The following is a 15,016-nucleotide window of genomic DNA, read 5'->3' on the forward strand; positions in this document are numbered from 1 at the left end:
CCCAAGACTCAACCTTGTTGAATCCTGAACACCTAACTAAACACCTGACATGTTTAACATGCCATGGGGCACAAATAAAGGATGCCCCACAGCATGCTAAACAATAACATGCTGTGTGGGAAGAACAAAGGATGTGTAAGATGCCATCCGTTCCCTCAACAAACTCACAATTCAGGGGAGAACAAGATTAATTGTGCCTGAAACAACAACCTGCTAAAAAGAACAAACATAAAAGTTAGATGCTCCATGTAGATGCCCCGAGTTCAGCAGAGAGAAAGGTCACTGAGAGCTGGAGGGGCCAGGCAAGGTTTCAAGGAAAAAGTGAATGTTGTGTGGGGTCCTGGAAAGATCTGAGCGTGGGCACCAGAGAGGTAAGAAGGCGCCCAGGGATAAGCACGTGTTGCTGCGGGAGCTGCTGAGACTGACCCCACTCCACCCCAGCCCCGCTGTGTAAACCAAAAAATACAGAGGTGGAGGAGTAGTACAGCTGTGAGAGGGCTCTACAATACACATAGGAGGAAAAAACCCACCGATTCACTATAAACCAGGTAACACCTATTTCTGAACTATTCCTAACTGCAGTGAAGCTCAGTCATGACAACACAGATGCTGAATATTTGCATCTGCAAGGGAAGACACGTTTGCGTTAAGGGTACAGTTTGGCACTGCTCCAATGGATAGTACTGTTGTTCCACGTGTTTCTGGATATACATTTCTTCGTGGTTCTCAGAAATATCCATGTAGAGATCCTTTCTTCAAAATGCTAAGTAGGTCATTATCTGCTTTTATGAATGCCTTCACAGTTAGTGATTGTACTCTGTATCCATTTTCCACACAAAATCCCAAGGAGTTTCAGAATCTTCTCTCGGTGTACTTGGATGCAGGCTTTTTTCCATACTTGCGGGAACTAGATTTCTGGCAAGAAAGTTGGAGACTAGAACATGAGAGTCCAAGTGACCCCAAATACCCTTGGTCTTTAAAGGAGTTGTCTTTAATGAGATGAAAGGAGGAGCTTTTACAGATAATGAGAAGATATTCTCAGAGCATCTTCAGCATGGACTTCTTTCTGACCATACTCACTCAGGATCTCTGGTGGTGATCCTTTATGCACCCCAGATATTACATGGGAACAGCTTAAACAGTTTCCTTCTACTCATTATCACCCAAGTAATGCTAGATTCTTCACTTATGGTTATTTTCAGTTAGAACAGCATCTGAAACAAAATCATGAAGAAGCACTAAGTAAATTTCAGAAAATTGAAACAAGTACCACAGTGCCAGCTCAGAAGCCTTGGAATAAACCTAGGGAATACCAAATAACTTGTGGCCCAGATTCGTTTGCTACAGATTCCTCTAAAGGAATAACTCTCTGCGTCAGCTTCTCCTCCCAGAAATCCCTAATACATTTGAAGCCTTCACATTAAATCTTTTGTCTTCACTCTTGATTTCTGGACCCAGTTCTCCATTTTACAAAGCCTTAATTGAATCTGGACTTGGCACAGACTTTTCTCCTAATGGTGTGCCAGTTTGAATGTATTGTGTCCCCCAAATGCCATTATCTTTGATGTAATCTTGTGTGGGCAGACATTATCGGTTTTGATTAGATTTCCTTGATTGTTTCTTTGGAGATGCGCCCCACCCAGCTGTGGGTGATGACTGATTGGATATTTCCATGGAGACGTGGCCCCACCCATTTAGAGTGGGCCTTGATCAGTGGAGCCATATAAATGAGCTGACAAACAGAAGGAACTCAGTGCAGTGCAGTTGTGAGTGACATTTTGAAGAGGAGCTACAGCCAAGAGGGACACTTTGAAGAAAACACAGGAGCTGCAGATGAGAGACAGTTTGAAGACAGAAGTTGAAAAGAGACTTTTGGTCCGGAGAAGCTGAGAGAGGACAAATACCCCAAGTGCAACTAAGAGTGACATCTTTGAGGCACTGCAGCCTAGAGAGGAGCATCCTGGGAGAAAGCCATTCTGAAACCAGAAGTTTGGAGCAGATGCCAGCCACGAGTCTTCCCAGCTAACAGAGGTTTTCCGGACACCATTGGCCATCCTCCAGAGAAGGTACCCAATTGCTGATGTGTTACCTTGGACATTTTATGGCCTTAGGACTGTAACTTTGTAACCAAATAAACCCCCTTTTATAAAAGCCAATCCATCTCTGGTGTTTTGCATCCCAGAAGCATTAGCAAACTAGAACAGTTGGATATAATGACTGTACAAGGGAGGCCTACAAGGCACTGTGGAAAAAGATTTTGAAACAGTGTAAAACATTATTGATAGGACAGTTGATGAAGTAATTGAGAAAGGCTTTGAAAATGTTCGAATTGAAGCTTTACTTCATAAAATTGAAATTCAAATGAAACATCAGTCCACCAGCTTTGGACTCACCCAGAGCTTATACTAGCAGCTTCTTGGTAGAATCATGTTGGAGACCCTGTGGAGCTCTTGAAGTTAGGAAATCAAGTGGCTCAATCTGGCAGTGCCTTATGGAAAATACAAAATTTTTGCAAAAAAAGTAAAGCAATATTTTTAGAATAATCAGCATAAGCTGATTTTATCAATGAAAACAGGTGACAAGTATTATGAGAAACAAACTCAAATGTAAACAGAGAAACTAATGCAAAAGATCAATTTTCTTTCCCTAAATGACAAGCAACAGACACGTTTTAAAAAAAAAGGTTTAGAATTACAGACTCAGGAAAATAAACCTCAAGATGCTTCTTGTCTACCAACATGAAAAGTTTTCGATATTCAGTGTATGGACAAATGAATAGAAAAATGAGGACAAAAAAGTAAATGAATAATAGGGGGCATGGGGGTGGGTTGTTTTGGGTTTTCTTTTTTACTTTTATTTATTTATTTATTTTTGGAGTAATGAAAATGTTCAAAAAATGATTGTGGTGATGAATGCACAACTATATGATGATACTGTGAACAACTGATTGTACTTTGGATGATTGTATTTATGTGACTATATCTCAATAAAATTGCAAGGAAAAAAAAGTTTTGGATATTGAATCAACCATATCTTTTACTGAGTTGGATGTAGCAGTCAATGGTATTGTGTATTTCAGAGCTTTTTCTAGTTTAAACACGTCTCAAAGAGCTAAAACTGTACGTGCCTCTCTTCTGCAGTGTGCTTACCAAGATGGGCTGTGGCATTCCTGACTATAGAGTAAACAGCTTCAACAAATAGAACTAAAAACAGAAGGATTGACTGTTTCTCCCCAGGTGATGATTCACAGAGTGAGATTCTCTCTCCCTGATGATTCACATTTAGATGCATATGTGCAGGGTGTATTTTTTCATCTCTCTGCCTAGATTGAAATCTACCAGACATGATGCATTTGTGGAGTGAAATATTTAACAATCCATGCTTTGAAGAAGAACATGTAAAAGTGTTATTAAAATGAGTACTCAAGAGCTATCAAATAGAATTCCAGATTCTGGTCATCTCTATGCATCCATTAGGGCTAGTAGAACCCTCACACCTGCCAGAGAATTACAAGAAACCTTTAATGGGATGGATCAGGTGAGGTTAATGAAGAGAATTGCAGAAATGACAGCTATCAAACCAGTCCTGAGAATGCTCCCATGTATCAAGAAACATTTATTGAACTGTGATAATATGAGATGTCCAATGAATGCTACTCCTCAGCAGATGGCTCAGAAGGAAAAACTGGTGGAAAACTTCATTAAAAACCTTGTTTTTAAAAGTAAAAAAGAATGAAAACCTGTCCATTCACATGTGATTGAGAAACCTTCACTTAATGGATCTAGTGGAAATACACGTTAATGGTTTCCAAATCATAAGAAAGCTAATCACAAACCCTACTTTCAAACCCTGTCAGATGAAGACACATTTTCTACTTCCTTCCCTGGGAAGAATCCAGATCATGCTAGGCTTAAGATCCTTACATGTTTGACCAAGGGACTGCACTTGTCTAAGTCAGGGTGTTGGTGCTGAAAATTTTTAAATATTGCAACAAAGGTCTCTGACTATTTGAGCCTGTCTTTTAATATGTGAGTGAGTCCTGTGACTTCACGAAGGGGGTTATTTGTGAAGGGGGCTATTTGTAAAGGAGTCTAGAACTTTGCTGTAGGGCACTTCACGGGTCTCCCGGGGCAGTGACAATGCTAATGACATGCAGAGATGTCCATAAGGGAGCCACTTAGAGAAACATAGGCAGAGAGAAAAGGAAGGGATGATGGGCTGATCAAAAGGACTGGAGCCAGGCACACAGATGTCAAAAGCTGGAGAAGAGAGAGAGAGAGAGAAAGAAAGAAAACATGGAGCCCAGGATAAGGACTGGAGGGTCCCAGCCAGCGTGGTGAGAGAGACGGCCACAGAGACTCTCCATTGTGACCAGAAGCCATCAGGGATATCCCTGCCTAATGGGAAATCAGGCCAAACAAAACAAAAGAAAACCAGCAAGAAAACAAAACAAACTTGTTTGTTCCTGAGATCAAAAGCAGATTTGACTGAAAGCTGGAGAATGGTAGTGGACAGATTTACATCTCCAGATTGAGGCTGAGAATGTGCAGACCAGAAAGGAATGAGCAAGGGAGCATCTGGAATGGCCTAGTGACTGTGTAAACTAAGAAGGAGCAGAGAGAAGGAACATCGGGCTTAGGAGAGATCTCACTCCTTATGTTTGTGACCCACCCCCTGCCCCAAATGCCTTATACTCTATTGTAATGTTTTCTCACTTACTGGAACCTTCTGTGGTTGGGGTAACAGAGATCTCTGAAATAAAAGGGCACTGAAAAAAAAAGTCTGGGGACCCGGAATGTTTGAGGCTTTGATGAAGTCTCTCCCACTCTTTTACCTCTGGATGGTGGTAATAAAGAATAAATCCTCAATTTACCGATCACCTGGGAGATGCAGGTTAGGTTCACGGAGTCCAGTTACAGGAAGACCTAGGTCTATTTGGAAGCCGTGGGGAAGAAGCCTTTCGACACAAAGATGTGTTGGAACAACGTTGCTTAGAAACCCCTAAGGAATGGGATCTGGAACACAGGGCAGTACCTAGGAGAAGAAACGGGTCACACAGGTAGGATAGAGGCCTGGCTGATTTCTAAGGAGAGTGCCCTGGTGCAGTGACAGCTTAAAGACCAGTCAGTTGAAGCTGATCAGATCCGAGTGGGCCTTAGATTACAGGGCAATCGATCCCTAGACCTGCCAGTGAGTTGGGCTGAACTGAGTCAATGGGATCCCTCACTTGGAGACTGAACTAGGAAATATGGAGAAGGCAGGCAGCTAGAGGTGGAAGCAAAGCCAAGAGACTGATAGGAAGAGACTCTGTAGAGAACCACGATGACTGTAAGCACATCGAGGAGTGGAGAATCTGTGAGTGATCAGAGGAAGAGAGGGGCAAATTGAGTAGAGAGAAACAGGGCATATGCCAGGAAGCAAATGGCCTTTGAAAGGGGCCAGAGTGGCTTCCAGTTTGGGGCCCTCCTGTTTGGGACCCAGTCCTTAGGTGTTCTTAAATAAGCTTCCTTTTCCTGACCTAACCCAAGTCCCTCTTTAGTGCACTCATGTGAGCCTAACCCAAGCAAGATGAACATGGAACCTTCCCGGTACCTGAATCTGCTGTGGGAGGCAAGTAGTGAGAGCATGATGTAAAGAAGTAGAGGCAGTGTGGAGAACTGAGGAAGGAGGGCAGGCATGAAGCAGCTACTGGCACCTGCTGTCTTAGTTCCCGAGGGCTGCCGTGACAAAGTACCACACTGGATGGCTTAAAATAACAGAAATGCATTGTCTCACAGTTCTGGAGAAGTCTGAATTCCGTAGGGAGACCCTTCCTCACCTCTGCCTGACAATCCTTGGGCTCCCTCCAATCTGTTTCAGTTGTCACATGGCCTTCTCCTGTGTCATGTAGCATTCTCCCCTTTTGTGTTTCCTCTCCACTTCTTATAAGGACACCATTCATCTTGGACTGTGGGCCCACCCTACTATAGTATAACATCATTTTTTAATACATTTTTAATTGTGAAATTTAACATATGTACAGAACAGTGATGACTTTCAAAGTACAGTTTAACACATAGTTAGAGAGCAAATTTCAAAAGAATGTTATGGGTTACAGTTCCACAGTTTCAGTTATTTCCTTATGGTGAAATATAAGACATATACAGAAAGCTGATAACTTTCAAAGTACAATTTAATGAGTCGCTATAGAGCAAATTTCATAAACGTTATGTGTTACAGTTCCACCATTTCAGTTATTTCCTTCTAGCTGTTGTAATACACTAAAGACTAAAAAAAATCTATATAATGATTCAGTAGTCATAATTCCTTTGTTAAATCCTATCTTGTCTGTTACTACCCCTTCCTCCTGTTTAATCACTTTCTCGATCTTCAGGGGTGTCTAGGCAGTGACCGTCCTAAATTGTTCATATTAAAAAGTGGTGTCAACACCATGGGGAAGGGGACTGCATCTGGTTGATGTTCTTAAAGAGGCTGTTGCCTCTGGGTTTTAGGACTTCTCTGGCAGTAGGAACACTCTAACAGATTTAAGTTTCTGAGAAATAAACTTACTAAGTGAAACTTTTATAAAGTCTCAGATAGGGGCCTAGGTATTTTGGGACTACTGTTAGTTAGGGCTTGGCATACTGCGGCCATTGTGATGTCTAGCTAGAGCTTGCATAGGAGAAACCTCCAGGATAGCCTCTCAACTCTACTTGAGATCTCTTAGCCACTGTAAACTTATTTTGTTATCTTTCATTTTCCCCCTTTTGGTCAAGTAGGCATTTTCAATCCCTTGCTGCCAGGGCCAGACTCATTCCTGGGAGTCAAGTCCCACATCGCCAGGGAGACTCATTCCCCTGGGAGTCATGTCCCATGTGGCAGGGAGGTTAATGAGTTTATTTGCTGAGTTGGGCTTAGAGAGTGTGCCAGTTTGAATGTATTATGTCCCCCCAAACTCCATTATCTTTGATGTAATCTTGTGTGGGCAGATGTTATCAGTGTTGATTAGATTATGATTCTTTGAGTGTTTCTTTGGAATGTGCCCCACCCAGCTGTGGGTGATGACTCTGATTGGATAATTTCCATGGAGGTGTTGCTCCGCCCATTCAGGGTGGGTCTAAGTTGAGTCACTGGAGCCATATAAATGAGCTGAGGGACAGAGGGAACTCAGTGCAGCTGTAGCTGTGAGTGATATTTTGAAGAGGAGCTACAACCAAGAGGGACAGTTTGAAGAAAGCACAGGAGCTGCAGATGAGAAAGCAGACTCTTGCTCCAGAGAAGCTAAGAGAGGACAAATATCCCAAGAGCAACTAAGAGTGATATTTTTGAGGAACTGAAGCCTAGAGAGGAACATCCTGGGAGAAAGCCATTTTGAAACCAGAACTTTGGAGCAGACGCCAGCCACGTGCCTTCCCAGCTAACAGAGGTTTTCCAGACACCATTGGTCATCCTCCAGTGAAGGTACCCGATTGTTGATGTGTTACCTTGGACACTTTATGGCCTTAAGACTGTAACTGTATAACCAAATAAAACCCCTTTTATAAAAGCCAATCCATCGCTGGTGTTTTGCAGTCCAGCAGCATTAGCAAACTAGAACAGAGAGAGAAAGGCCACATCTGAGCAACAAAAGATCACTGTCCCCTGATCAACTGAAATCATGCCAGGAAGAGTTGCTGAAGATGGGGGACGGCAGGAATCAGAAGCAGCCCAAGTTTTTCTCAAGCAGGAACTCTGCATCCAAGGCACAGTTCTGCCCCTTCCTGAGTTCCTTCCCCTCCCTCCCTGCGTCAAACTCACCAATCAGTGAGCCACCATCTTGCCAACCCCTTGAGAGAGAACTTCTGAGTTAGCTTCGGTTCATTTCTAGTCTTTACTTTATTAATCCAGTTCATGCGCCAATTCTACTGTCCCATTCTCCTCTTGACATTAGCCTTTTGGTACTGCCACAGCCTGAGAACAAACACCAGTCATTTCCCTTGGGAACCTTCTTCCTCTTCAGATTTCTTCCTTCTAAGTCCCCTGCCCTTCTCTGCTGACCATCACCAACTTAACCTGAATTATCTTTTCCTATCACTATTGCTTTCGTTGAACCATCATATTTATTTTGCTTTCTCATCCTTCTTGGGCTGGAATTCTAACAGCTTTACACATCACTAAATAAAGTCTAAGATGTTGATTTTTTGGTATCAAAGACCAGGGAGCTTTGTCTCTCTAATTATCCCTCCCACATGGCCTTCTGAATTTGTCCCTCTCCTGGCCCCAAACCTGATCTCAAGCAGCGCCACACTCTCAGGCTCATCACCTGGGAGTGCTTCTTGAATTGATCCAATAAGGGCCAGTGGCCTCCCTGACTCAATCTAGTTATATGATTTCCTCTACTCCTGTGCTGGTTTGGATGTATTATGTCCCCCAAAGCGCCATCATCTTTCATACAGTCTTGTGTGGGCAGAAAACGTATTGGTGTTGATTGGGTTGGAGACTTTTGATTGGATGTTTCCATGGAGATGTGATCACTCAACTGTGGGTGAGATCTTTCACTGGATAATTTCCATGGAGGTGTGGCCCTGCCCATTCAGCATGGGCCTTGATTAGTTTACTGGAGCACTATATAAGCTCAGACAGATGAAGCAAGATTGCTTCAGCCAAGAGGGACACTTTGAAGAATGCACAGGAGCTGAGAGAGGAGCTGTAGATGAGAGACAGTTTGAAGATGGCTATTGAAAGCAGACTCTTGCTCCAGAGAAGCTAAGAGAGGACAAATGCCCCAAGAGCAACTAAGAGCGACATTTTTGAGGAGCTGAATCCTAGAGAGGAATGCCCTGGGAGAAAGCCATTTTGAAACCAGAACTTGGAGCAGTCGCCAGCCACGTGCCTTCCCAGCTAACAGAGGTTTTCCCAATACCATTGGCCATCCTCCAGCGAAGGTACCCAATTGCTGATGTGTTACCTTGGACACTTACGGCCTTAAGACTGTAACTGTGCAACCAAATGAACCCCCTTTATAAAAGCCAATCCATTTCTGGTGTTTTGCATTCCAGCAACATTAGCAAACTGGAACAACTCTCTTCTATTTGCCAACATGCTTCCGTACTCATCCTCACCCCCACTCCTGGCATATATTTGTGATGTTAGGCAAACACGTTGCTAAGTATGGTGTGAGACTATGGGTTTGGTTTATCAACTCTTAGGGTGGCTCCTGCAGTGCTCTCTGTCACCTACTGCCTTTCAAAATGGAACAGGGATTATGCCCTTATGATATTCTATTCACAGGGCCCAATATGAAGCCCATGTGGTGACTGAAAAGATTTTTGGTGGTGGTTTTATGGCTGGATCCCTGAGGATGGGACACGGTCTCATTCTTGTTTGTATCTCCAGCACTGATTGCAGTGTGTGGCACCCAGTGGGTGGTCAACCCGCATTGATCATTTACTGAATGGATGATGGTTGTGGCTAAAAGAAATCCAAGTGAGCCTAATAATATAAATTGGTCAAAAGGTGGTCACATGTGATATATTTCTTGTTCCTAGTATGAGAATTTTTCATAGTATCTTGAGAATGGATCTTTGGGTTTGGGTGGGGCAGGTGGGTTGGGCCCTGAGAGTTGAGGCTTTAAGCATATGCTTAGGACCGTGATCTAAACATGGAGGGAGGAAAAAGTACTGACGAAACTGGGAAAGCTCGAGAATGATTGTGTAGACCCCATAGTTCAAAAATAATGGCAAAACATGCAGCATTTTTACTCTGAAGCTCAGCTAAAAGGCAACAGCAGACCAGACCCAGATATCACAGCAAATATGTACTTTGAATCTATCAGCTTTAAATTGGTTGATGTTACAGAAAAAATATATCCCCACCCCAACCTCCACACCCCTATTCCCAACGCAAAATAGCCGAGTCATGGGGCAGGAACTGTGATTTTAACCTTTCTGAACAATCTCCTCCTGGCTCCTGTCAGAGCCGGAGGTCACCCCTCCAGCCCCATTCTTGAGTGGAAATCAACGCCAGCAGCCTGCAAGCTAACTTGGCCTGAACATCACCCCTGAGACTCAGATTCTGGCTTCAGAAGAGTAGGAGGGGCGGAAGACAGAAGCGGAGGCCAGAGATAAGATGAGGACTTTTCCGCGGAAGTCCCGGGGTCAGGGGAAGGAAGTCTTCAGCAGCCAACTGCCTTCAGTAGAAGTGGAGAGCTGCCCACCCTCTCAGAAGAGCTGTCACTGAAGAAGGGTGAGCAGGAGGCCCTGGGAGCACCCCAGGACAGCTCCCCAGGGGACCCCGTCTGCCTGCCCTCAGTTTCTGAGCTCCCCTCTCCCACCCCCTTGCTTTTAATCCTCTCTCCTGCACGCCTACACCCCACACAGAGGGCAGTTGATTGCTATCCTATATGAACTCTGATTTAAGACCAAAATGCAAACGCGAGGGTTTTAAAAAAACAAATCCCAGCGATCAGTTTGGATGAAATCAGTTGGAGAAAACAAAGAAGACAACGTTTTGAATAGAGAAATATATAAATGAAATGAAATATTCAGTTATCTGTCCTGCGCTTCTCTACCCAGGAAAACAAAGAGAAAATGTCTATGTCGCCTTTGTTCGTTGGGAATTCGATAAGATTTCCCATCTCTGCTATTTTCGTTCTTGACGCTTAACCAGATGCAAATTCTGAATCACGCGCTAGAGGTCGCTGTTCATTACAACCGAACCTCATCTCCCCAGTCGCGCCGGGAAAGGCTGCCGCGCTCACGTGTACACTGCAGAGAGGGAGCGACCTGCAGGCTTTGGCGGAGGGAAATCGGCTTGGTCACACCCGGGCCAGGTACAGCCAGGGCGCATACCTGCAAGTATGTTGTAGCCCTTCATTACACAGAAATATAAGAGGGGGGAAAAGTAAATCACCAAAGATGCCTCAAATGAATTCGAGTTTTTTTTTTTTAAGTACTGCACAATTTCTGACCTTTAAACTCTCCCCCTCTTCCTATGCCTTCTCCTCTCCCAACACCCAACTGTTATCACTTCTTTCCATGGGAGGCATCCAGCAATCTAAGGAATGTGTAATAAGAAGGACTTGGGGGTAAAAAAAAAAAAAAAAAAAAAAAAAAGCCAACATTTAAATACAGGCAATAGCTGCAGCTAGCCACTACCACGAATGCCTCTGGGTTTGTCTGCTTCGCAGCTGGTTCTGTACCCAGAATATAAAACAGCTAGGAAATAAACTGACAAAGCAGCAGAGCTGATAACAGTGTAAGCAATTGCAGCCCCTCTTGATGCTGTGATTTCTAAAGATGCTACTCAAGGAGCAGTATTCGAATCAATGGCCGTGGTTAATGAACCAGTGCTCTGCCTGGCTGCCTCTTACTCATCCTCTCCTGATTGTGCTCATCTGTCCATTCTTTGTGTCCTAACTTTGAAAACTGCAATTCATTCAACACAGACCAGTCCCAAAGGCAATACGGAAGCCGGAGTTGACATAAAAGTCAGCGGTACTGTCATTTCAAGGCAAGTCATGGGGTATTTACTTATTGTTTGCCGCATTCCCCCTTCTGTCCTTTACTTTAGATACAAAGTAGAAGAATCTAGATAGTGATGCAGCATCATCCCACAGGCAGGAACCAGTGCAAAACAATGTATATTTCAGTGTTAAGATTGTGGCACTGACTCCAAGACTTAGGGAGATTCCTGAAATATAGCACCGAAAGCCCCAGAGTAATCTGGAAAAGGTTTCTTGGTGAAGAGTGGGGCAGACTGTTCTCCTTTGGACAGAGAGCAGAGGCTGGGAGCAGTACAGCTGCGACAGGAAGTTGTCGTGAGCGTGGCATATGTGAGGAGACTGGCCCGGTTGCAGCCAAGGGCTCCTTGCAGAAGGCAGCACTTTGGCCCCAGGCTGAGGTGCCCTGACTGAGTTGGAGAGGAAGAAGGGAGCCACTGACAGTGCTAGAGCAGGAATGTCATGACATGCTTGCTGTTTGGAGAGGAGGAGTCCTACTGTGCACTTTTAGTCGGTATGTTTCGGTCCTTACTAGCCACTTGCTGTGTGATCCTGAGCTAACTCCATAATTTGTGTGCCTCAGTTTCCTCATCTGTAAGCTAGAAATAATAGTAAATGCCTCATATGATTGTATGTTGATTAATGAGTTAGTATCTGTAAAGCCCTTTGACTAGTGCCAGTGCATTGCAGGTGTTCCATAAGTGCTAGATTTCTTGAGATATGATAGCTTGGAGAGGAGTCTGGAGGACAAGGAGGGCAGTGTTTATAGGCTCAGAGATCTTCTGGCCCAGCCCCTTTATATTACAGAAAAGGAAAGGCGTGAGAAGACAAGCTCGAGTGTCCAGTGGTGACCACGCTTCCAGATTCTAAGTCTGGGCTTCTTTCCACCACATTTAAATCCTTCTCTCCACTCACTTCCGTTGAAGAATAACTACAACACTGCTTTAATGTCCTCATGGGATACGAATTGGACATCTTCAAAACCGCTTTGACAACCTGTTATTGCCATCACAAGCTTGTTGCAGTTGGCCTGCAAAAGTTCAGTTCTGAGAAGTAGAGGGCTAGTTGGGATGAGAAAGAGGCAGCATTGCCTTCAAAACTTCCTTCTGGAGGAAACAGTCCCGGGGTGTACTGAGGGTTCAGGACTCCCCAGCTTTGCAGTCAGTGCTACGGTTTGTAAAGACCTGCTCTCACCTTCCCTCCAATATATGGGGAAGAAACCAAATAGAGAAAAAGACTTGGGGCTACTGGACCCTCTCCCCTAGAGACAGGGCTCCTGGGACTACTTCAGAGGACCCAGGAGTGCAAGCAGCCGAACTCACCCTTTCTTAGGGAACCAAACCCTGCTTATCTTTGTGCCCTCCAGCAGGTGTAATGCTAACTGCTTCCAAGCCCCCATAGTGGCAGGGGCCACAGAAGTAGGTGAATAAATAGACAGAAAATGACTTCAGCAACAGAAGACTTGGCATTGCTGGCTGGTGACTGAATCAATATGGCTTCTTCTCATGGTGCCTGAAGCTGAAGTTCATTTCCAATTTCCTAAGCTGTTTCTTTCTCCAACAGCGGAATCTGTTCGTATCAGCTGTGCCTGCCTCTCTATCTTGCCTTCAGCAAGTGTGATTTGTCCCCATTCTCCACCGCCCCCAAATGACGCAATAGGCACTCATCTCTGACTGAGCCTTGTGGCCCCCTGCACGGTCTGCTTTCTGGTGACTCACATCAAATTTCCTGTTTGGTTTCCTTTATAGTTGGCGTGGCTCCTGATGTTTTTACATCCGACCTAAGAGCGCTTATCACAGTTGTCAGTTAAGCTGCTGTACTTCTCTACCAAGGCCATTCCGGGCAGAAGATAGTTTCACAGTTTTAAAATATTTTGATTATTTCTTCTTCCTTATACGTTTTCACTTCTCCTTAGTTGATTAGCGCAGGGCAATTAGGTTTTCCTTTAAAATTAACAGTAGTGGACTTTCATAACCCCAGAATCCTAGATACATTTTCTGTAATATTGTATCCAGTGAGGCACAAAAAAAAACCAAACAGGCTCCATCATCAAGGTCTCCCCTAGGAGGAAAGGCAGGGAAATTGCAGTGAGAAGTATGGCCGCTGCTGCCCTCCTCAGCCATTTGGAGGAAGTCAGAGCTTTAGGTTTTTTCCAGTATGACGTGAAAAGAATGACTAATGCCACATACAGAAGATAGCCTTTGTATTGACCATTGGTTTCCAGAAGAGAGAAAGTGGAGGATAAGGGAGAACCAGGCTCTGGGGTCTTCTCTCTCCATTCAAGCAGAGCAACTCTCAGTTGATACGTTTTCTACAAGCTCTTCTTTGGTAAAAGGGCTTCTGTGGTCCCAAAACACACAAGCCCATTGCTGTCCTGGAAGGGCACTGCTCTGGGAGACAGATCCCAAGTTCCACACCAGCTCCAAGGCCTCTGGCAAAACATCGAGCTTCTCTGGATCTCACTGCCACAGCTGAGTATGAAAGGCTTGGACTAGGAGATGACCAAGGCCCTTTCAGTTCTATGATCTTCTCTTAAATGTTATTTGTAACCAACAGATGGCTGTGCCAGGTCACAGTCTGATGGACTTGGGACTGAATTCCACCTCTACCACTCACAGCTCTGCTACCTGGGATGGGACCCTCCTCCTCCCTGAATTTATTTCCTCACCTGTAATCACTGATAAATTAAGGACCTTGCAAAGTTGTTGTTGTGAGAGTTAAATTTAAAAAAAAAAATAGAACTTTCCTTGGTCCAGAGTAGTTGTTTAGTAAAGGACCTCTATGAGCTACCGTAATTTTTGTGCACATACCCATTTACTCAGCCATCCTTGTGCTGGGAATTTAATCTAAGAATTTATTAGTGAAACTTCAGTATGATGTCTGCACAAGGTATTCACAGTGGCAAAACGTGTAATATCAGAAAATGGCAATAGAATGTATCCATCAACTGGGAACTGAATAAATAAATTATAGCTTATACCTCTCTGTACATTTGAATTTTGCATCCATGGACAGGTATGTTTATTGATTTACGAAAAGTGAGATTAGAGCCTATCCTTTTGTCTTCCTTTTCAGACTTCTCTGTCTTAAATGTAAGTTCAATAATGTTAATTTTTTAATGCACACAATCTCTATATAATTGTTAGATAAGTAAATAATCATTATGATGAGGCTGATGATGAAGGTGATGATGGGTCATTTTTAGAGGGTATAGGAATCCCAGGGTGTTTTCCAAGTGAGCTATGAATTTTCTCTGGTCAGTCTGTTTTTCTGACCACAGCTGCTCCAATTGATGAATTGATTAGTTGGCTCTCCTTGGGATCATCTCCAAGTGAAATAACTCTCTGGCACTTATTTTATTTGTCTCTGTGTTACAGCAGTATAGAACTAGGAGAAAGGAGAGTTTACAATTCTCACCAGGTTGCAAAATATTTAGCAGAATGTTCAGCTGAGCATCATCAGGGCACTCCAAGGACATAAACCTGACTTCTAGGCTTTCAATGTAGGTTTCTGGGCAGTTGGGTTTAAAAGTGAAAAGGCTATATATCCCCAAGCAGA

At 43.9% G+C, this 15,016-nt stretch overlaps 1 pseudogene; it reads left to right on the top strand.

Annotated features, from left to right (window-relative positions):
* Positions 1–239: 239 nt before the first annotated feature.
* LOC119540535 lies at positions 240–3,931 on the top strand (annotated as a pseudogene).
* The last annotated feature ends 11,085 nt before the right edge of the window (positions 3,932–15,016 follow it).

The sequence above is a fragment of the Choloepus didactylus genome, chromosome 7 (genome assembly GCF_015220235.1).
Source record: "Choloepus didactylus isolate mChoDid1 chromosome 7, mChoDid1.pri, whole genome shotgun sequence".
Taxonomy (NCBI): Eukaryota; Metazoa; Chordata; class Mammalia; order Pilosa; family Megalonychidae; genus Choloepus; species Choloepus didactylus.